This window comes from Ascaphus truei, chromosome 3 (assembly GCF_040206685.1).
Source record: "Ascaphus truei isolate aAscTru1 chromosome 3, aAscTru1.hap1, whole genome shotgun sequence".
NCBI lineage: Eukaryota > Metazoa > Chordata > Amphibia > Anura > Ascaphidae > Ascaphus > Ascaphus truei.
This window is the reverse complement of record NC_134485.1, coordinates 423,832,509-423,855,340: the sequence shown is the minus strand read 5'-3', so window position 1 is coordinate 423,855,340 and position 22,832 is coordinate 423,832,509. Positions and strand designations below refer to the sequence as shown.

Genomic DNA, 22,832 nt, shown 5'->3' with positions numbered 1-22,832 from the left:
ACACCCCTCTCCCAGTACCCCTTACACCCCCACAGGCCCAGTACCCCTATATTTCCCCTCTTCAGGTCTAGTACCCCCTACATCGCCCAGGCCCAGTACCCTCTGAAACGCCCCTTCTAGGCCCAGTGCCCCCTCCTCAGTACTTAAATCCCCAGTACTCCTATTCCCAGACCCAGAACCCCCTATTACCCCTTCCCGAGGCCGAATACCCCCTTATACCCCTCCACAGGCCCAGTACCCCTTTAAACCAACCTCCCCAGTCCCAATAAGCCCCCCAAAAATCCTCCCTAGGCCCAGTACCCCCTTATTTAACCCTCCCAAGTCCCAGTAATCCCCTACATGCCAAGTAGCCCCTTTTATCCCACTTTCCAGACCTAGTACCCCCCTATAACCCCTCTCCTGACCCATTATCCCCTATGTAACCACATTTCCCCGGCCTAGCACCACATACATGCCTAGTATCTCCTTTCACCCACCTCTCCAGACCCAGCACCACCCTCCCAGGCCCAGTATCCCCTCCCCCAATGTCCCCTGGCCCAGTATACCCTTATACCCCCTACCCAGGCTCAGTACCCCAACATCCCCCTCCCCTCCCAAGGCCCAGTACCCCCTAAACCTTGTTTTTTCTTGTGTGTGTCAGAAAACCTGTGTTTTATTTAATGTCACCTGGCCTCAGTAACTCATAACCCTCAGTACAGTTATTACTTTGTGCTTGAAGTCCTTTCAAGGTTACAATCAACAACATACTGTAGTGCCGACGAGTTTTCTAAAACAAATCTGGGGCAATCACCAACAAGACCCAGGTACATGCTGGGTATATGCTGCAACATTTCAGTGACATTTCTGAATGCAGAGTAATTGCCCATCTGATTAACAGCGAGGGTCCCTGGCAGTCCCAATCAAACTGAAGTTACTTCCTCGCAATAATAATATAACACATAATGGGAATAAGCGCTTCAGGCATAAAAGTAACAATACTCATTGATAAAGCACATTCGTGTGCGAAACGCGTAGGAGTACCTACACCTCCTTTGGGTGATGTTGTTTATTTAATACATTTTTCATTTTCATACCACCTGGCTCCCTGGGCAGTGCGCGGCTATCTTCTTTTGGTTTATAAAAGTAAAAATAGGAAAAGCAGTCGCTGCCCCGAACAGCTTACAATCTAAGTTGTAAGTAGGAAGTATTTACAGAGACAGTAGGAGGATGTTCTGGTAAGTGCAGCTGCAAGGGGTCAAGGTCAGTGCATATGAGATGTATAGCACCAGCCAGCGGCGCTGTCCGTAAGCTTCGTTGTCAACGCAATATTATAAAAACATATTTTTAATGTTAACTATTGTTCCTTTTTTATGTATTCAACTTCACCTGCTGATAAATCGTATCTTAATATTAAAAAATGCAATTAGAACACAAAGGGTGACTCCAATCTCAATAAAAGTATACAATAGTAGGATAATCAGCTATGCACTCACACCATTGTGGGGACAACAAAAATAAATATAAATTATTCAATGAGAGCTTGTATTCATAATAAAAACCCCACATCCAATCAATATATATCTCAGAGTCCAGACACTGAATCCAGTCCAAATAAATGATGAGGGTGCAGCTCTCTTCTAGTGGATCCAACGCAAAGGTTCAAATTAAACTAATAAAAGAATAGAGAGAGTACAAGGCTGATAGTGAAGTCTGTTATTTATTGACACATAGAACAATGGTTAAAAGCACTCACAAACGTTAGTTGGTGTCAGGCACACAATTGTATTAAGAAACTTGGCTATGGGGATCAACCGGACTGGCAGTGGCATCCACGGTACTCCGTGGTTACGTGGCGTCGTTCTAGCGTGTCGTCCTTATGTCACCGAAGTGCGGATCGTTCAGGAGTTGTGATCAGCTCCTACACACCACCGCTGATGCCCCAACCGTCCCAGTGCACCTCACAGAATACAGGCCAGGCAGCGATACACCCCTATGCGTTTCGCGGAGACACTTCCTCCTCGTCAGGGGCTCGGATCATAACTCCTGAAAGATTTCACTATGAGCCTTGCGCTCTCTCTCTTCTCTTATCTTTTCTCCTTTTTTTATGTAGTAAATATGTACGCAGTAGGCATTATAGCTTATATAAGTATATATGAGTTTTAACTCATTCAGTATTGGTGGTAACTTCAATGCATTGCTCTGCAGCTTCCTGTGAAGGGATTGAAAGCACAGTCTGCTATAACGCCAGCTCATGTCGGTTTTGCCCTCGGACACCTGTCCAGGAGTCTCTAATCCTAATCCAATTTAAAAATAACTCACATTTGGCAGAGACATTAAACCAGAGGCTAATAATAGTAATCAAATGAAAAAGTCAATCAGATGTGAAACGGACGGGTCATTAATGAGAGTGCGTATTACTGAACATGTGAAACATTATGGAAAGCAGATCGCGTCAGGGCTACAGTAATCAATTCCATAATGCAGGTTGGAAAACACACCCACTGCAGGAAAGAAATGTCCATGGGGAAATAAGACTTTGTATTAATGGCTTCATTGCCAGAAGTACAGCAATGGATTGTCAAGGGCATGAGGATGATTTAATGCAATCGTACTTCATAACGAGACCGTCTGATTCCAGAGTTTGAGAGGATACAAGAGGAACTGTGGCCTTAACAATTATGGCAGCCAGGCTGCCTACCTGCTGATGAGTCAGTACCACTTAGGTTGCAGACATTTTTATTCATTTATATTTATAAAAATGTGTTACCAGGAAGTAATACATTGAGAGTTACCTCTCATTTTCAAGTATATCCTTGGCACAGAGTTATAAAAACTACATGGTTACATTAAAATAACAGGGTTATACAGTCAATTAACAAACATTTCATGGACAGATAGAGTTGGAAAATTGGGTACATGGGATAAAGGGCTTGTGAGTTTCAGATTGAAATAGAGCAGCTTTAACATCACTAAACATCAGTGAACGGCAGCAAATAGCTCACACCCTTTGGCTGTTTCAAAGGCTGTCCGCCTTTGGGGCAACGCAGATATACACTGGGGTGGTTGAGATTAAATGCAGCTGTGAATACAAAGTTCTTTGTCTTCTTGGCTCATTAATATTCCGGTGGGTTGACGTTCCACAAAGTACAAGCAAATGCTAACCCATAGCACGCTGGTCCTGTGCAGAAGGGAGCAGCTCTTGGGGAGCCCCATCAGGCTTTCCACCTTTGGGGCAATGCAGATGTACGCTGGGGTGGTTGAGATTCAATGCAGCTGTGAATACAAAGTTCTATGCCAACTCTCACTTATGTTTCTGTGAGAGTCTCTGATTTGGAGTCAGTCTCACTAATTGTTTTGCATGAGTATATCATAGACATCTGGAATCCCAAATCTGAATGATTTTGGTCAGTGGAGGTTGACATACAGTATTGAACATTGGATAGTGTGACAGGGTCCCTTCCATGTCTAAAGGATTTGATGGGAAATCCTATCACTAGTTACTGAGTCTAGCAGGGAGCTGGTTAATCTGCCGCCTGAAGCAATTAATCAGTCTCCACCTGGCTCATTAGCAGACTTTAAAAAATGCAGCAGGGACTGCAGAGAGATCTCTAGTCCAGGGAGACACACTGGACTGCTGAAGAGATCACACTGGGACGACTACTCTTTGATCCAGGAAGATATTGGACCCTGGACCACGGTGGATAGAAACCTGCTCTGGCACTCTTAACCCCCCGCACCCCTAGCCAGATTGGTGGAAGCTGGGGCCCGAAGGTAACTGACCCCCACCTTGAACTATTGTGTTTTGTTGTTGGTAAGGGGACCAGCCTCCCAACCCTCAGATAGGGACTAAAGACTGATGTTAGTCAGAGGTCCCTGTAGGAGCTAGGAATGTTTATTTTGCTGCTCCCTGTTTGCCCGAAACATAAGCCATGTTTTTGTTGTTTAAAACTGTCAGCTAATAAAAGCCTATTTTGATTTCCACTAAAAACTACGTCGCCTCTATTAAAACCTCTGCACACATCTCCTACCTTTAACTCAGGTAGTATTAGGACCTGCTACGGTCATGCCTTGATGTGGCAGCAGGCTTAAAACACTTTGGCCAAAGGGTTAAACTAAATGACCATTTTTCAAGAGAATATATAGGTATTGCACTGTGTAATTTTGTCATATTGAATGTATCTTTGGGCTTCTTTGTTTCTTGTTGTATACATTTATCCACGCCCAGAAGCACTCCTTTTGACACATACATATACATACAGTATATATATAGTGTGTGGTAATTGTTGGGGTTTTTCAGATTTTGCTGGGTATCTGTGTGTTTACACATTTCCTACAGGTAGTATTTTGGATTCAATATGTCCAGAACTAAGGGATTCTCCAGTGTAAGACTGGTGGGGTTCTGCAATGGGAGATCACTTATGGTTAAAATAAAGCACCAAACAAAACAGATTGCGGTTTTCTGTAAAAGAAAAAAACTAATTTCCCTGTATTTGACACAAAACAGTAAAGATCAGAGAATTGAAGCAGATTAGCAATGTGATGGTCAGAGAGCAGAGGTTTGTACGTATAGAGATTTTAACATGCTTTGGTCTGAGAGTATAAATACAGGCAGTCCTCGTTTTACAACGCTTCGTTTTACAACGAATGGCTTATCCAACGCTATTGCTATGCAATGCATACCTATGTTCATTTTTACAACGCCAAAACGGCTTATCCAACGCTCTTACGACGCTTTGCAATGGTGTTTGTGTGTGTATATATATATATATATATATATATATATATATATATTGTAGATATATATATATATATATATATATATATATATATATATAATATTATATTATATAATATATTATTATATTATATATTATGTTATATTATATATATATATATAATACAGTATATACACTACAGGCATACCCCGCATTAACGTACGCAATGGGACCGGAGCATGTATTTAAAGCGAAAATGTACTTAAAGTGAAGCATTACCTTTTTCCTACTTATCAATGCATGAACTGTATGGCAATCGGTATATATGTGCATAACTGAGGTAAATAACACATGTGTAAAAGGCTCTATAGTCTCCCCGCTTGCGCACAGCTTCGGTACAGGTAGGGAGCCGGTATTGCTGTTCAGGCGCATGCGTGAGCTGCCGTTTTCCTATTGAGCGATATGTACTTACTCGCGAGTGTACTTAAAGTGAGTGTCCTTAAAGCGGGTTATACCTGTATATAATTTATGTGTGTGCTGCATATCTTATTGCCTGCGTAAAATATTTGGTGTATTTTAGTGTTAAAAATGCCTTCAGGAGCGGAACCTTTCATTTAAACAGTGTTCCTATGGGAAAACATGTTTCGCTTTATAACGTTTCGCTATCCAACGCCATTTTATCCAACGCCATTTTGAGTAACGCATTGTGTCGGATAACCGAGGACTGCCTGTATGATACATTTGCCTTCCTCTGGATAAATGTACTGTATGTATGTCTTTATTTATATAGTGCCATTAAATACAATGGCTGTATTTGTACTATAAATACAAATATAGGATAAGTATCTGTTGTCTAAATTTAACATAGATTGTACTTGATGGACATATCGCTTTTTCAGCCTCATATACACTGGCGACACACTTTATTCGAGCTTGGCTAGTCCCACGAATTCGGGTATACCCGGGTGTATTGAGGTTTGTGACTGTTTTCTGCCCGAGTGCATTGAGTTATTTTCCAAGCAGGGATTGAAGCATTTTATTCCCGCTGGCTGCAATACTGCACAGTATATATATATAAACTGCATTACAATTCATGAATTTATGCCATCTGGTAGACACGCGAAGCATTGCAGCCTATTAAATCCTAATCATTATCATTTAACAGATCAGCCGCCCATCAGCCAGGCATGAACCCAGGCTGGGAAGGCAAATGCAACGGGGCTTGTCAGAGGTTAGGAGCGGCGCATTCCAGGTATCTGCCAGGTACATACCGGGTATTTGCTCGAATAAAGTGTGTCGGTGCAGTACTATCTATCTATCTATCTATCTATCTATCTATCTATCTATCTATCTATCTATCTATCTATCTATCTATCTATCTATCTATCTATCTAGGCTTTCAGGTGCATAGTGAGTGTTGGACAGGTTAGCAATGATGAACGTAATCATGGATGTTCGGGTCTTTGTAGTGGTTACCAATATTTACCCTCTTCAGTCAGGATCGAATTGTGACTTCGGGATGTATGTATATCTCTATATAGCGCCATCCATGTACATCACGCTTTAAAGCCGCAACACATGTGACATACAGTAAAAGGAATAAGCGCATTAAGACATAAAAGTAACATTAGGAAAAGGAGTCCCTGCCCCGAAGAGCTTACAATCTAAGTGTTCAGTACTCTGTTGCTGCTATCAGTGGGAAAAAAATAGGATTCATTAAAACAATGGCATAAGAACTCCTATTTGTGGACTTGTCTGTTTTCCTATCCCAGGGAATATAATCAATGGGAATGATCGTTAAAACAATAGCTTAGCTATCCTATTATGATAAACTGCAGAACAATGATTTACAGTGACTGTTAAATGAACATTTATTACCACTGATTTGTAAAAGTTATATTTTGAGTATTTAGATTTAGTAATTTGATCATTATTAATTTATAGGAGAGTTGGGTTTTTCCTTCGTAACATTTCAAAAGACATTCCCTTTCCCTCATGCTCTCCCGTCTGGACTATTGTAACCTTCTATTGTTCGGTCTTCCTATCTCTCATCTACAATGTTTTCCTACAGTAAATGCTGCTGCTAGAATCACTCTACTCTCTCCTAAATCTGTCTCAGGTGTCTCTCCTGCTAAAATCCCTCTCCTGGTTTCCTACTGTATTAAATCCCATATTACTTAGACAATTACCCTCCCCTCTTTTAAAGCTTTACACTCTCCTGCCCCTCCTTACATCTCACCCTAATTTGTCGCTTTGCACCATCCCGACTCTTGCATTCTGCTCAAGGATGTTTTCTGTCTTCCCCTTTTGTATCTAAAGCTCTCTCCTGACTAAAACCCTTCTCACTCTCTGGCCCACACCTCTGGAATTCCCTTCCCCTCAATATCCGACTAGCACCCTGTGTATCCACCTTTAGGACCTTTCTTAAAACACACCTCCTTACCGAAGCATATGGGCAGCTCCGTGGCTGATACTATACATGTCATATGCGCTGACCTTGGTCCCTTGCAGACGCACTAACCATAACACCCTCCTGCTGTCTCTCTAAGTTCTACCCACTTACCACTTAGATTGTAAGCTCTTTGGGGCAGGGACTCCCTTTCATATTGTTTTATAGATGTATTGAAAAGCAGCAGCACAGCCAAAGTCCAGGGAGAACAAAAATTCCAGGGCAATTCCAAATTGCATAAAAAAATGTGTTTAATACACAATCAGCTCACAATGGTGATGTAGGAAGTGCACCTACGCATTTCGCATTTCGTCCAAAGGGACTTTATCATGGTGTGGGTAAAACATACAGAAACAGGCATTTTTTTTTTATAACTTGTATTTTATTGATGAATACATGCTTGTAATACATAAGAAACCATTCAAGAAACAGGCATTTTAAAGGGAAAAAATTTGCGCCACTAACCAGCTTGAGTGACGTCATCACCATGTGACCCGAAATCAGGTCGCATTGACGATGCGCCAATCCCATTGGCCAGCAGTGTCAGCTGACACATCATTGAGAACAAAACAAACTTTAATCAATCCAAGAAACGAACTATGAACAAAGCAATATAAACAACATAAATAACCTAACAATAACTGAAAAACCATATACCAGTTACATAACCCAAGAGGAAACAATGCAAGTAAACATAAAGCAATGAAAAAATAATTAATACACAAAATATATATATATATATATATATATATATATATATATATATATATATATATATATATATATATATATATATATATATATAAATATATTACTGCCTATAATAATTGTAAACAAATGTAAGAAAATACAATCAATGCTAATAGAATATGCATATATGAAACCACTTGAGATATGGTATAACCCTATCTTACATCCAAAGATGGATAGTCCTAGAATCATCAATCCAACATGAAATGTAAATAAACCTTAAATATATAGAAGATACCAAAATGTATCTGTTTACACAGTTGCAATAGTTCAATGATGAAAATAGAAATGTGAACAAAAACCACATGCCAAGTATAAACTAATATAATATAAAATACTTACATTTAATCAATAAAAAATAATAATAAATATCCTTAACTGAGAAAAAATCTTAAATCAAGAATTGTATTCATATAATAATAATGGACAGAGCATGTGGTCATTGCTGACAAATCAATAGAGAACCTTCTTGAATTAATGAGACCTTAAACCTATCAATAATCAGGACACATATTGTTTTATGTCTGAAGCACTTATTCCCATTCTGTGTTCTAATATGATGTCACATGTATTGTAAAGTTCTATGTACCAGGATGGCTCTGTATTAATAGAGATATACGTACATACATATATACATACATACATACATACATTTCCGTAACCATTCTTTACAGTAGCAATACTGGTAGGTAATGCGCCAGCGTTATCGCGGCACATTGCATTAGTGAGTGCAACAACGCCTGTTACAGTAAATCCATAGCTGTCTCCTAATCCATTTTCATTATATCGGTACATTTTGGACGTTTGCTGGAGGTTTAACGATTTGAATATTCACACTGCAGAGCCATGTAAAAATGTGTATGGTGGTACCCAACATGAAAATGAGCCATTCCATTGATCTGCAATGCGGAATGGTTTCGTATAGTGTTGCAAATCAAATGCATAACATAATACTAGCAACCACCCCTCACCCCTAAGCAAAATGCTCGATAGGTTTTAGGCTTTGTACCCGATGGCTGCGGTTGCAACATCAACGGTACCGCTATGGGGCCGGCCCGAGTAGCTGCCTGCGCGCCCCGGCTCAATGCGCGATGCGCGACCGTCTTTGCCAAAAGACAAGAATTTTGTTTTTTTGCCACGGCGGACGAGCATTGGCCATATCACGGCGGCGGTTCAGCCAATGAGTGCGAACCAGCCGCGTGACATCATGACCGCACCCCCGACTCACACCTCCCTGTCGCGAGTTGCCAGTAGTCCACCTGGTTGCGCTGATGCCAGGAACAAGCGCCGCCAGGCACCCTGTCGCGTGTGCGGCACACGTACTGGGGCCTTAGCCTTACATGGCACCAGCCAGGTACGCAACAGCAGATATTGTTGGTGCGTTATTGCAAGTGACAACACCAATTGTCACACTTCTTGGTATCAGTGGTCAACTCTTTGCCCAGTGAAGTGGAAATTCTCCTTGTGACTTCAGACAAATCCTTTATCTCTTTCTGGTTCAAAAATGACCTTGTAAGATTCATGGGACGGGGGTTTATGGGTGTCCTCATCTATTAACTTGTGCCTATTACTAGACTCATTGTAATGAGTTGAAAGTTCTTCAGACAGTAGATATTGTTTTGGGAGATCTATTCCTTGACGTTCCCCAGACTCACTACCACTGGTAAATCTTTGCACAGCTTCAAATTGAAATAAACACCACGCCCCGGATCACTAATCCTGTCAGGCACAAGGCCTACGACGCTGATCTTAAATCACATTGCCTGGAGAAAACACACAAATGAACTGTACTTCTCTGGAGTTTGTACAAACTTTTAAATGAAATATAAATTCTTTATCCATCTCTCAGTTTGGAAGATCAAAGGACACCCTTGAATCTGTTATACACCAAAGGCAGCAGAAGTAGGGTGACCAGATTTTCAAAATGAAAAACCGGGACACATTTATAAATAATTTTTTGACGCACCCTGATGCCATGACAATGACACACTAACGACATTCCTGACCTTGTATGTATATTACACTTTGCAAAATAGGGTCTCTTGCTCTCCTCGTGGCAATCAGTGACATCACTGCCGTGCAGGGCCGCAGACAGCTTTCCCGGGGCCCAGGACCATTGTTTCCACCGGGGGCCTCCTACCCACGTTTCGGTGGCCTTGTGAGAACCCCCCCTTCTCACACACCTGCACACTCTCACCCCACCTCACACTCATTCCCCTCCTCTCTCTTACAACCCACCCCCATGTATTTTTCTCCCCTCCCCACACTCAACCTCCCTCCCCAATATATGTGCACACACAGTGACACGCACACACACACACAGTGACACACACACAGCCACTTACCTACACACAGCCCCTCCTCTCATACCTCCCCCTCCTCTCCTCATATCTCCCCCTCCCCACCTCATATCTCCTAATATCTCCCCCATCCCTCCTCATACCACCCTTCCATTCCTCATATCTCCCCTCCTCATATCTCCTTCTCATCTCATATCTCCGCCTCACCGCCTCATAGCTCCCCTCCTCATATCTCCCCCCTCCTCATATCTTCTAATATCTCCCCATCCCTCCTCATATCTCCTCCCCTCCTCATCTCATATCTCCCCCTCTCCACCTCATTCCTTCCCCTCCCCTCCTCACACCTTCCCCTTCCCTCCTCACACCTTCCCCTCCCCTCATCACACCTTCCCCTCCTCATATCTCCTAATATCTCCCCCATCCCTCCTCATATCTCCCCCTCATAATTTCCCCTCCCCTCCTCATCTCATATCTCCCCCTCCTCATCTCATATCTCCCACTCCCCACCTCATATCTCCCCCTCCCCTCCTCACACCTTCCCCTCCCCTCCTCATACATTCCTCTCATCATATCTCCCCCTGCTCATATCTCCTAATATCTCCCCTATCCCTCCTCATACCTTCCCCTCCTCATCTCCTAATATCTCCCCCTCCTCATCTCCTAATACCTTCCCCTCCCCTCCTCACACCTCCCCCTCCCCATACCTCCTCATACCTCTCCCTCCCTTCCTCATACCTCTCCCTCCCCTCCTCATACCTCTCCCTCCCCTCATACCTCTCCCTCCCCTCCTCATACCTTCCCCTCTCCTCCTCATACCTTCCACTCCCTCCTCATACCTTCCCCTCCCCATACCTTCCCCTCCCCATATCTCCCCTTCCCTGTATCTCCCCCTCATCTCATATCGCCCCCTCCCCTCCTCATATCTCTCCCTCCTCTTATCTCCCCCTCATCTCATATATCCCCCACCCTCCTCATATCTCCCCCTCCCCTCCTCATACCCTCTTCTCCTCATATCTCCCCCTCCTCATCTCCTAATATCTTCCCCTCCCCTCCTCACACCTTCCCCTCCTCATACCTCCCCTTCCCTCCTCATACCTCCCACTCCTCCTACCTCCCCCTCCCCTCCTCATACATTCCCCTCCCCTCCTCATATCTCCCCCATCCCGTATCTCCTAATATCTCCCCCTCCTCATCTCCTAATATCTTCCCCTCCCCTCCTCACACCTTCCCCTCCTCATACCTCCCCTTCCCTCCTCATACCTCCCACTCCTCCTACCTCCCCCTTCCCTCCTCATACCTTCACCTCCCCTCCTCATACCTTCCCCTCCCTTTATCTCCACCTTCCCCTTATCTCCCCCCCTCCTCATATCTCCCCTCCCCACACCTTCCCCTCCCCTCCTCATCTCCCCCTACTCATCTCCTAATTTCTCCCCCTCCTCATCTCCTAATATCTTCCCCTCCCCTTATCTCCCCCTCATTTCATATCTCCCCCTCCTTATACCTCTACCTTCCCATCTCATATCTCCCCCTCCCCTCCTCATATCTCTCCCTCCCCTCCTCATATTTCCCCCTCCCCTCCTCATATCTCCCCCTCCCTTCCTCATATCGCCCCTCCCATTCTCATACCTTCCCTGCCTCATACCTTCCCCTCCTCATATCTCATAATATCTCCCCCATCCCTCCTACCCTCCCCTCCTCATATCTCCTCATATCTCCCCCTCCTCATCTCCTAATATCTCCCCCGCCTCATCTCCTAATATCTCTCCCTGCTCATCTCCTAATATCTCCCCCTCCTCATCTCCTAATATCTTCCCTTCCCCTCCTCACACCTTCCCCTCCCCATATCTCCCCCTTCCCTCCTCATACTGTATCTCCCCCTCCTCATACCGTACCCTCCCCTCCTCATACCTTACCCTCCCCTCCTCATACCTTACCCTCCCCTCCTCATACCTTACCCCCCTCATACTGTATCTCCCCCTCCCCTCCTCATACTGTATCTCCCCCTCCTCATACCTCTCCCTCATACCTCTCCCTCCCAGTACAAAGCCACAACCCCAGCATCCTCTGACCTCCAACCTATCCCCTGCTTCTAATCTAAAGCCCCGCCCCCCGGCACTCTGCCATTGAAAAAAATACTCACCGGCTTCCACATACTCCTCACGTCGCCCCCGCACACCGCCGCCGACATGCGCACGGGACCAGGGGCAAAAACCGGGACATTTTCCGGGACGGACCGGCAACCGGGACAGCCCAGAAAAAAAACGGGACTGTCCCGGCAAAACCGAGACGTCTGGTCACCCTAAGCAGAAGCAGATGGATTCCGACGTGTGTTCCCGGCTCAGCATTGTGACGAACGTTGGGGGTCCATTGAAAGAATCAAACCGGTTCCTTTTTATAGTAGAGGGATTAGCAGAAGAAAATATACTCTGAATATTATCTCAGCAAAGGATAATACCTGTTGGTAGATAAGGAGGCCTATTCTAGTAATAATAATAATATAATTGTTTGTTCTTATTCATGTTATTAGTATTGTATTTATATGTACAGTGCATTCATCACAAGAGGGCTTCTCACAATATTATCTATACACATTCTGCAGTTCTACTACATAATTAGTTGAAATGTTAGTGAAGTGAGTTGATGGATTGCAGAATAGTCTTATTCTTTCTAAGGTAGCAGATACTGTATCTCTGGGACCTATTTTTATACTGATAGATGTATTGTAGAAACACAAAGCACTTTATTAAAATCACTACCTATAATATATAAAAAAAAAAGTAAAAGTGTAAATCTATCATAACATAATGACACACCTAGTGTACTTTACCATTTTTGCAATCGTTATCTTTGTTTTTTGTTGATAGGGCTGTTTGTCAGTCCTCAAATCTGCAAGCCAATAGTTGTTTATATATTGTCTTTTGTCTGTTATGTAATTATGATACCATCGTTAGTCAGACAGATAAACATAAGTAGCTGTATGAGGACTGAGCGGCTAAGGGAAAGCAAAACATATTTATTTTCCCCCAGATACAGATAAGTTAAATTGTAAGTTAAAGGGCCACACCTTCCTATTCCACTGAAACATTTTATAAAAAAAAAAGTTTTTGCATCCACTATATGGTACTTGTGCCTTAAAATGTTCTGTCTATGTGACTCCATTTTTCCCGTGTCACTAACTCTAAAAACAATAACATGGAGTCTGACGTAGGGGAACCTGGTGTCCAAATTCCAGTGTCAACTCCCAGTGTCAACTCTTTGTGACCTTGGGCAAGTCACTTATCTCCCTGTGCCTCAGGCACCAAAAACATAGATTGTATGCTCTATGGAGCAGGGACTTGTACCTGCAAAGCAGCTCTGTGTACAGCACGCTGTACACTGACAGTGATATACAAGAGAGAGAAAAATTATTATTGTGTAATTCCCTGTCATTACCCACTTTTTGTTGGTGGGGAGTCTTCACCTTGCCACCTTCATGGCATGTACTTCGGAGGCGCTGTATGCATCTTCTGATGAATTATTCTGAGTTTGAGGGCAGCACGAGTGCTCAGGAAGTAATATCCCGCCAGTGGATAGTGATAAATTCAGGCCGTTATCACCTCACAGTATTATACTTCCAATATTCTGTTATATCGACAGCTGCTAGGTCTACAGGGTTGGGAACAATTGTTTACAACGAAGGAAAAATAACCTTTGATAAGCACTGTGGATTTTCTAACTGTAGTATAACAATATGAAATAAAAAAAAAACATTTTTATTAAAGCCCATTTAAAAGCACCAATTAAAAAATCTCTGCATACCCGAACCCAAGACAGGCAATGACTGGAAGCAGTAAATACAGTTCAGTAGATCGGAAGACTCGTGCAGTTAGCCTTTAACTAACCTAAATAATATTTATAATAGTACAGCGTGCATTAAAAAGAGACAGCAGCAAGCTACGCGCAGCAAGCTACGCGCAGCAAGCTACGAGCAGCAAGCTACGAGCAGCAAGCTACGTGCAGCAAGCTACGAGCAGCAAGCTACGAGCAGCAAGCTACGTGCAGCAAGCTACGGCAAGCTACGAGCAGCAAGCTACGTGCAGCAAGCTACGAGCAGCAAGCTACGTGCAGCAAGCTACGCGCAGCAAGCTACGCGCAGCAAGCTACGCGCAGCAAGCTACGCGCAGCAAGCTACGCGCAGCAAGCTACGGGCAGCAAGCTACGCGCAGTAAGCCCCGCGGGCAGCAAGCTACGGGCAGCAAGCTACATGCAGCAAGCCCCGCGGGCATCCCAGCGGCTTCTTCTCCACGGCAGAAGGAAAGAGATTTCTTAGCTCTGGGAGAAATGAGTCCAGCTTTATCTATAACGTTAACATTCGTTTTGGGATGTGTAACTTGCAAAGGATCTACGTCAGTTGCTGCCCACTCTAGTCCTCAAGGGCTACCAACAGGTCAGGTTTTCAGGATATCCCTGCTTCAGCACAGGTGGCTTTGACTTTGATGGAGTCTTTGACTGAGCCACTGATTGAGCCACCTGTGCTGAAGCTGGGACTGATTGAGCCACCTGTGCTGAAGCAGGGATATCCTGAAAACCTGACCTGTTCGTAGCCCTTGAGAACTGAAGTGTGCTACCCCTGATCTACTGTACGTACCAAAGACCTTATTATCCCTCCTAGCGCTGGTTAAAGTAAGAATGAATGCACAAAGTGTCTGTAACGCATGCGTTACCACGTTTTTTAGTGGAGCCGTGGGATTTCTATCTATAAATACTGCGGATACGTTATGAAAGCATCGCATTGCGCTAACGGCCGCAATAACATCTGCTCCATCTGCAAGAGACTAATGTTGTTTCCAATGAATTGTCAAAAGCAGTAAATAGCCACGGTCACATTTGTTCCAAAACACAATCTGCTCGGTTCAGATAATCACTTGACCATAAAAACGTGCTGACATTTTAGAAGAAAGCCTTTCTCATGTTTGTGTTTCTCTCAGTGAACCGTATAAGCACAGGCGGAGAGCGGAATAGGATTAAAATATCTATCTACTACTGTGTGTGTATATATACTGTACATACAGCTCAACCCCCGTATGACGCTGCGCTTGGTGTCCAAAGAATCACATCGCGTTATAAGCGGATCGCGTTAGAAATAATGTACAATTGTATGCATTGTACAATAAAGTATTTAATACACCAATAATCGTGTTGTAAAGTATTCATAAATACGAAAATTGGGAGCCACGCTTGCATCGCGTTATAAGCAGAATCACGTTGTAACAGATCGCGTTATAACGGGGTTGAGCTCTCTCTCTCTCTATAAATAGAGTGTGTGTATATATATATATATAGAGGCAAAAAGTGACATTGTGTGTTCATTTGCATGTCATTTCCCAGAATCCCTTGCTGCAGTGGAAGTGCTGTATGCTGGGTGATAATGGGGAAAGGCGGGGTTGCAGACCTGTCTAAGACATGCAAATGAGCATACAGTTGTATTTGCATATATATATATATATATATATATATATTTGTTTTTTTTTTTTTTATATACTTATTAAGGTTATGGTGGGTAAAAAAAAGTGACAAAAACCCTTCACAGTAAAGCATAAAGCAATTGTAAATATTCCTGTATATTCATTTGCATGTCTAAAGCAGCATGCATTGGCTAAGGGTTGCTCATGTAATGTGAGCTTGAGATAAAAGGTGGCACTGTGTGCTCATTTGCATGTCATTTCCCAGAATCCCTTGCTGCAGTGGAAGTGCTGTGTGCTGGGTGATAATGGTGAAAGACAGGGTTGCAGACCTGTCTAAGACATGCAAATGAATATACAGGAATATTTACAGTTGCTTTATATTTTTATATTTTTATATATATATATATATATATATATATATATATATATATATATATATATATATATATATATATATATATATATCCCGGCTATATATATATATATACAGTAATATTTACAGTTGCTTTATATATATATATAAATATATATATATAATTTAATTTTTTCTCTATCAAATGGGGGTGTTTAACCTGTGTGCCCATTATAATTAATCCATTGCGGCATGTCGTACGTTCCCTGTATGCAAAACATCCTTTGGAAAGGGGACGTAAACGAGTTTGAGGAAAACGATGTCAAGTACTTATCAGTTGCGTCACCTTTCACCGGAGATCTCAAATATTTCTTTCTTTTGTGAACAAAAAAGAGGTTTGGGTTTGGTGTAAGGAGCAAGCTTCGTGTTGCTTTCCCACATAGTCCAGCTCTCTAGTGCTCTATTTTTAAGACTATTCGAGATGCTTGAAGATTTAGAGATAACCAGTAATCTGTTTTCTTGATGTTTTACTCTTCTTGTCAGCAGTTCATCTGTTGGAAGATTAAAAGCCTTGGTCACATTATTGTATCCACGGGATATTCATTTTTTGGCCCATCACATGCATCTGTAATATTTTCTGTTCACTTATTCCTTAGTTAGCTATGTTTGTGTGCATATTTTGCCTTTTGATTTTTATTACAGTTTTATTTAGAACACTACAGTAACTTAACCACTAGATGACATCACAGTTTTCCTGATGTGTGTATAACCTCTGTTTAGATATAGGATGCTTGACAGCCACATGTTTAAATGTGGGCGCCAAAAAACATGTAAAGATACGTTTTTTTCCTGTGAACGCACCCATTTTGTACCTTAAACAGTATTATGTTACCCGTTTAAGTATCTGGATATAGGTTCAAGTTGTGCACCGAATCGTCAATCATCTATCAATAAATCTCTATTCACTTTATTATAACAAGTCCCCTGGCGTGCAGTTATGTGCTACCTTCTTTGCATGAACTATACCTATTACTACTAGCACCAAATCGGGTGCAGGGCGTGCACCTGAGGCTAATGTCCTGAAATCTGTTTGAGCACCTTCTTTTTTTCCACTTATATGAGTGCTACATCCCTGTAGTTTGAATTTAAATTTAAGCACAGGAATGTATATGTTAAGATTTAGTCCTGGGGAATATAGATTTTCTCTCTGTCCTCTCTCATCTCTCTCTCCCCCTCTTTATCTCCTCTCTCTTCTCTATTTCTACCTTCTCTCCCCCCTCTCTTTCTCTCCCCTCTTTATCTCCTCTCTCTCCTCTATTTCTACCCTCCCTCTTCCCTCTCTCCCCCTCTTTCTCCTCTCTCTCTCCCCTCTATCTCCTCTCTCTCCTCTATTTCTACCCTCCCTCTCCCCTCTCTCCCCCCTCTCTTTCTCTCCCCTCACTCTCTTGTCTCTCTCCCCCCTCTTTGTCTCCTCTCTCTCTCTCCTCTAGTTCTACCCTCCCTCTCCCCTCTCCCATCTCGTGGCCATGTAATGCATTAACAGAACCCAGAGAAAATCATTTTATGGAGAGGGGGGGTGGGGGGGGTGGTGGGGGGAGGGGGGGGGGAGGGGGGGGGGTGGTGGGAGGGGGGGGGGGTGGTGGGAGGGGGGGATTCATGGAGCTCTGATAACAGGTATCAAAGCTCGATCAGCATTAACTGCCATTCAAGTCTATGGCAGTAAACACTGATCTTGCTCCGATACCTGTGAATTTCCCCATTAGTACTTAATAGTGTTGAAAATGTATTATGACCTTGTATTCATTCGCATCCCTCCCCTTGATACAATGATTAGCAAGGCCTTATACAGATGGTACGTGTAGTTATTGCATTGCGGCCTAGGTGAGACATTCCTTGCAGGATCTGTGGGTGGCCGCGACAAGCTTATTTATCGGCTTTGCATTTCTCCTTATATTTTGCTGGGAGTGCGTCAGACCATCGTAATTGGGTTCATATCAGGGGACTGTGAATCCCCCTTTTCTTTATGAATGCAGCAGAACCACCATGTTTATTCTGGAAGAAACACTACTCAGATAAGACGTTTGTGTATGAGGGCGTTGCTGTTTGTCCAACAATAACATCCTTGAGGAAAGATTTGTCCATCATCCTTAGTTAAAGAAAGCACAGCAGGACACCCAAATGTCAATGACACTGCACATTGTAGGCTTGCAAAATCTCATTGTACACGAGGAGTGGCCAACTCCAGTCCTCAAGGGCCACCAACAGGTCAGGTTTTAAGGATATCACTGCTTCAGCACAGGTGGCTTAACCAGTGGCTCAGTAAACAATGGAGCCATCTGTGCTATAGCAGGAATATTCCTAAACCTGACCTGTTGGTGGCCCTTGAGGACTGGAGTTAGCTACCCCTGTTGTATACTATACAATAAAGAGGGTTGTTTTTTTGGCTGACTTTAACAATAGGCAAAGTGCAGTATGAAACATAGTAAAGAGCAATTTGGACCATGTTATTGAAAGATTTACACAATACTGTACAGTACAGTAGGTACAGCATGGTGTAATGCAGAGTCCACTTTGTAATAATAATAGCATGTTCTTGTATAGCGCTGCTAGTTTTACGTAGCGCTTTACAGAGACATTTTGCCGGCACAAGTCCCTGCCCCGTGGAGCTTACAATCTATGGTTTTGGTTCCTGAGGCACAGGGAGATAAAGTGACTTGCCCAAGGTCACAAGGAGCCAACACCGGGAATTGAACCAGGTTGCCCTGCTTCACACTCTGTGCCAGTCAGTGTCTTTACTCACTAATTCCGCGCGTATAGTGCCCACGACCGGCGAGGGGACAGGTGACATCACCCATCGGCGCTAGCAAAAGTTATATTTCGCTTTGTGGCGGCGTCGCGGGCTTCCGGGCATTTGATTTGTTCAGGGGCTGTCACATGAGGCGACAGCCCTTGAAAAATCAAATATTCCCGGCTTCCAAAGTCCACGATGCTCCGTCGCTCCGTCACATTGCTGCGGTCACGCTTACTATAAGCGCACGCGGCGGCGGCAATGTATTTGTTTTTGGGCGGTGTCGACGTCGCCCGTCGCGGGCACCATACGCGCGGCCTTAGCTGCTCCTTCTACAGATGCAGCATCTTGGTCCTAGCAAGCCTCCATAGATCATTTGTTAGCAGTATGTAGCAAATATAACTGTTAGTATTTTAGTGACATGGGGGGTTAATAGTTAAGCGGAGATGGTACCGGACGGCGTGCTATCAAACGGAAACTCCCACTGAGTTTCTCAATCGGTACTGCTGCAGTTTAATGAATAACTCCACGGAGTGAACACGAGAGTGGGAAATTGCGGTGCAATGTAATTAAAAAAAGGCAAGTCAGTATACTGTAATTAAGATGTTAGACTAAAATTCATAACATCAGTTATCGTGTTTTGCTAAACAAAGGGATATTTGCACTGGGTTACTGATGTAACCAAAGCAGCTGATGTTTATCTACTGCATGGGAGGGGGGACTTTGAAAGCAAACAAATAAATGTCACACGTTTTCCCAGTGCTTCAAATGTATCTTTATATGTCTTTAAAAAAAGACAGCTTTACCTCACTCACAACACCCTTATTTATACTTCTTCCCCCCCACCCAAACATCCACCTGCCGCAGCCTCTCCTCCGCCAACCCCTTCTACGAGAGAGTATGTGGGTTAATGTTGGTATTAGGAGTTAACATTAGGGGTTTTTAGGTTAAGGGTTAAGGTTAGGGACTGACATTACCGTGCGACGAGGCCGGCGGCTGACTGTCCCGAAGACGAGGTGAGTCATGGCTAAGTGCAGGCAAAACGACCTCGACCAAATGTCATAGACTGCACCTATCTTGCTCTGTCCTAACCAATCCCCACATAGCTTTCACCTGTCCAGCTAAACCTCACTAGCCAATCCCCACATAGCTTTCACCTGTCCAGCTAAACCTCACTAACCAATCCCCACATAGCTTTCACCTGTCCAGCAAAACCTCACTAACCAATCCCCACATAGCTTTCACCTGTCCAGCAAAACCTCACTAGCCAATCCCCACATAGCTTTCACCTATCCAGCTAAACCTCACTAGCCAATCCCCACATAGCTTTCACCTGTCCAGCTAAACCTCACTAACCAATCCCCACATAGCTTTCACCTGTTCAGCTAAACCTCACTAACCAATCCCCACATAGCTTTCACCTGTCCAGCTAAACCTCACTAACCAATCCCCACATAGCTTTCACCTATCCAGCTAAACCTCACTAACCAATCCCCACATAGCTTTCACCTGTCCAGCTAAACCTCACTAACCAATCCCCACATAGCTTTCACCTGTCCAGCTAAACCTCACTAACCAATCCCCACATAGCTTTCACCTGTTCAGCTAAACCTCACTAGCCAATCCACAGCCACTCTGACCTACCAGAAAACTACCCAAAGGCCAAGACAAGCCATATTACCAACGACCTCCTGCAGCTGGTTGCCATCCAACAGGGGTCATCGAGGGGACATGTTACTCTACATGATTAATAATGAATAGAATTCCCAATTTCTCTCGGGTACTGCCACGGGCGCACTATCTTCCATAGCAAGTGAGGATCATGTGTAGAAACAAGGAATAAAATGGCACTCCACAGGATGTATGCAAATGATATGCAGATTTTATCAAGATAAAAAGGTCTAGACTAGGACCGCAAATTCAATGCTTCCATAAACCAACAACTCATCGGCATAAATCCAGTGACGTGCCATGTTATTCCTCGTTTCTACACATAATTAGAGATATTAATCGACATGATTAGCACTTGATTTTGTTTGTATTTAGAGTTGTATTTGGAATTGTGATCCAGTTACAAGCTGTGCTTTCTTTCGTGGATTTTATTATTATTATTAGATCTTAATACACAGATTCCCAACAAGCTCTGAGAAACCCCAACCATTAACACATTATATATATATATATATATATATATATATATATATATATATATATATATATATATATATATATATATATATATATATATGCATATATATATATATATATATATATGCATATAAGTGTCAAAAGGAGTGCTAGTGAGCGTGGCTAAATGTATACAACAAAAAACAAAAATGCCCAAAGCTACTTCCAATGTGACAAAAATACACAGTGCAATACCTATATATTCTCTTGTAAAAAGGGTCATTTAGTTTAACCCTTTGGCCAAAGCATCTTAAGCCTTCTGCCACTTACAAGGCATGACCGTAGCAGGTCCTAACACTCACCTGGGTTAAACTAACGTACCTTTTTACAAGAGAATATATAGGTATTGCACTGCGTATTTTTGTCACATTGGAAGTAGCTTTGGGCATTTTTGTTGTTGTATTATTAGATCTAACCACTGCACTTTCTGGACCAACAACTTCTGTTTCCAAAAAGTCATGTATTTTACGTCACAAAAAAAGGAGGAACTGGAACTTGGCTGTGTGTCGACTTTCTTGAGCCATACTTATTACCCAAGGTGCAATACATGCAATATCTTACGTGTATTTTTTAAATAAATCAGTTCTGTAGTGTTAGATAATACTACGTTTTTTTTTCAATTCAACTGTTAATGCCTTTTTTTAATGAGTTTTAATATACTGAGTATCCGTTGATTTCTATCGCAAGCTTTAGCACACTTCCCCCAGCAGTGCAAGATCTTTGCACTACTTGACTGTTTGTGATAATTTGTTGCCAATATTCCCAGCAGTTTGAGCTGCAAACTGTTACAATAGATAATGTTACCTCACTAATATAAGGATATATTGTAGCTGCTGGGTTACACTGACTGAAGGATCGATTGAAACTGTAAGGCGGCCATTTAGTGAACCCTGGGAAACAGGATCTTTGCTGAACGATCAATGGAGAAAGGATCGATCGGCAGCTTAGGCAATTAGTTTCCAATAAAGGTAATCAAAGGCTGAATATATATTTTAAAACAACTATATATATATATTTCATTTTTTTTACGTGCTGATGGACTGCCTCTTTAAAAAAAAATTCACTTGTGGAAACGAAACAAAATAAAGATGTAGTTTTATGTTTCATCCGAAATATGTCACCATTTTTAAATTGGTACATTAAATATACAGTTACATGTGCAGCCTTCTCTGACAAAGATCCAACCTTATGAACTGTTGGGCTTTGAAACTGGATAAAGCAAACAGAACACGTTCCCTGGCGAGAAGTTATGAATGATGTCATTTGTCCATTAAGTTGACATATGGTGGAGTAGCTAAGTAACCTCAGTATGAATTAAATGAGGCGCATAGAAGCCCTCAGCAAAATGACAGCATTGAATGAAATTGATAGGGGGGTAGCGCTATGATAAGGCTTTATAATCACATTGATTAGAAAAGGACGCGCAGTTGGTGAAATGGCAGGACATCTGTTCTTGTCAAAAAATGATCCATTATTTATTCCACGCTTAATGGATTTCCAGGAGTCCGCAAGGACGCAGAACAGAAATAAGTGAAATAGAGGCGTGGGGCTGTAATTAAAGAAAACATCCCATCCTACTTCTAGGCAGAATAGAATTTGATCAATCAAACCAAATGATGAACCTAAGGTCGAGCTCACGGTGGCGCCATGGGCGCGCTGCTGTGCGCGCCCTCGCACGCACTCCTGCAGCCTTAGCGATGCGTGTGCTAGCTTCAGCAGATGGGTCGCGGTGATTGGGGGTGTGGCGGGGGGCGTTGTGAACGCGTCACGGAGCTGGTTCGCCCTCATTGGCTGAACCAGCTCACGTGACGATGACGTCACGCGACTGCAGCCCACAATTTCAATTTCTGTTGTGGCGGCAAAATGTA

At 43.0% G+C, this 22,832-nt stretch overlaps 1 protein-coding gene and 1 long non-coding RNA gene across 12 annotated transcripts in view; one reads left to right on the top strand and one right to left on the bottom strand.

Moving 5' to 3' along the window:
* Positions 1–22,832, top strand: part of LOC142490456 (beta-arrestin-1) — a 338,250-nt gene that overhangs the window by 131,672 nt on the left and 183,746 nt on the right. The gene's annotated exons all lie outside the window — the stretch shown is intronic.
* On the bottom strand, positions 13,621–19,854 carry LOC142491206 (uncharacterized). Its single transcript, XR_012800342.1, has 3 exons — positions 19,755–19,854; positions 16,336–16,540; positions 13,621–13,838 (listed from the first exon to the last, which is right to left on the bottom strand). It is a non-coding gene; the product is annotated as an uncharacterized LOC142491206 (long non-coding RNA).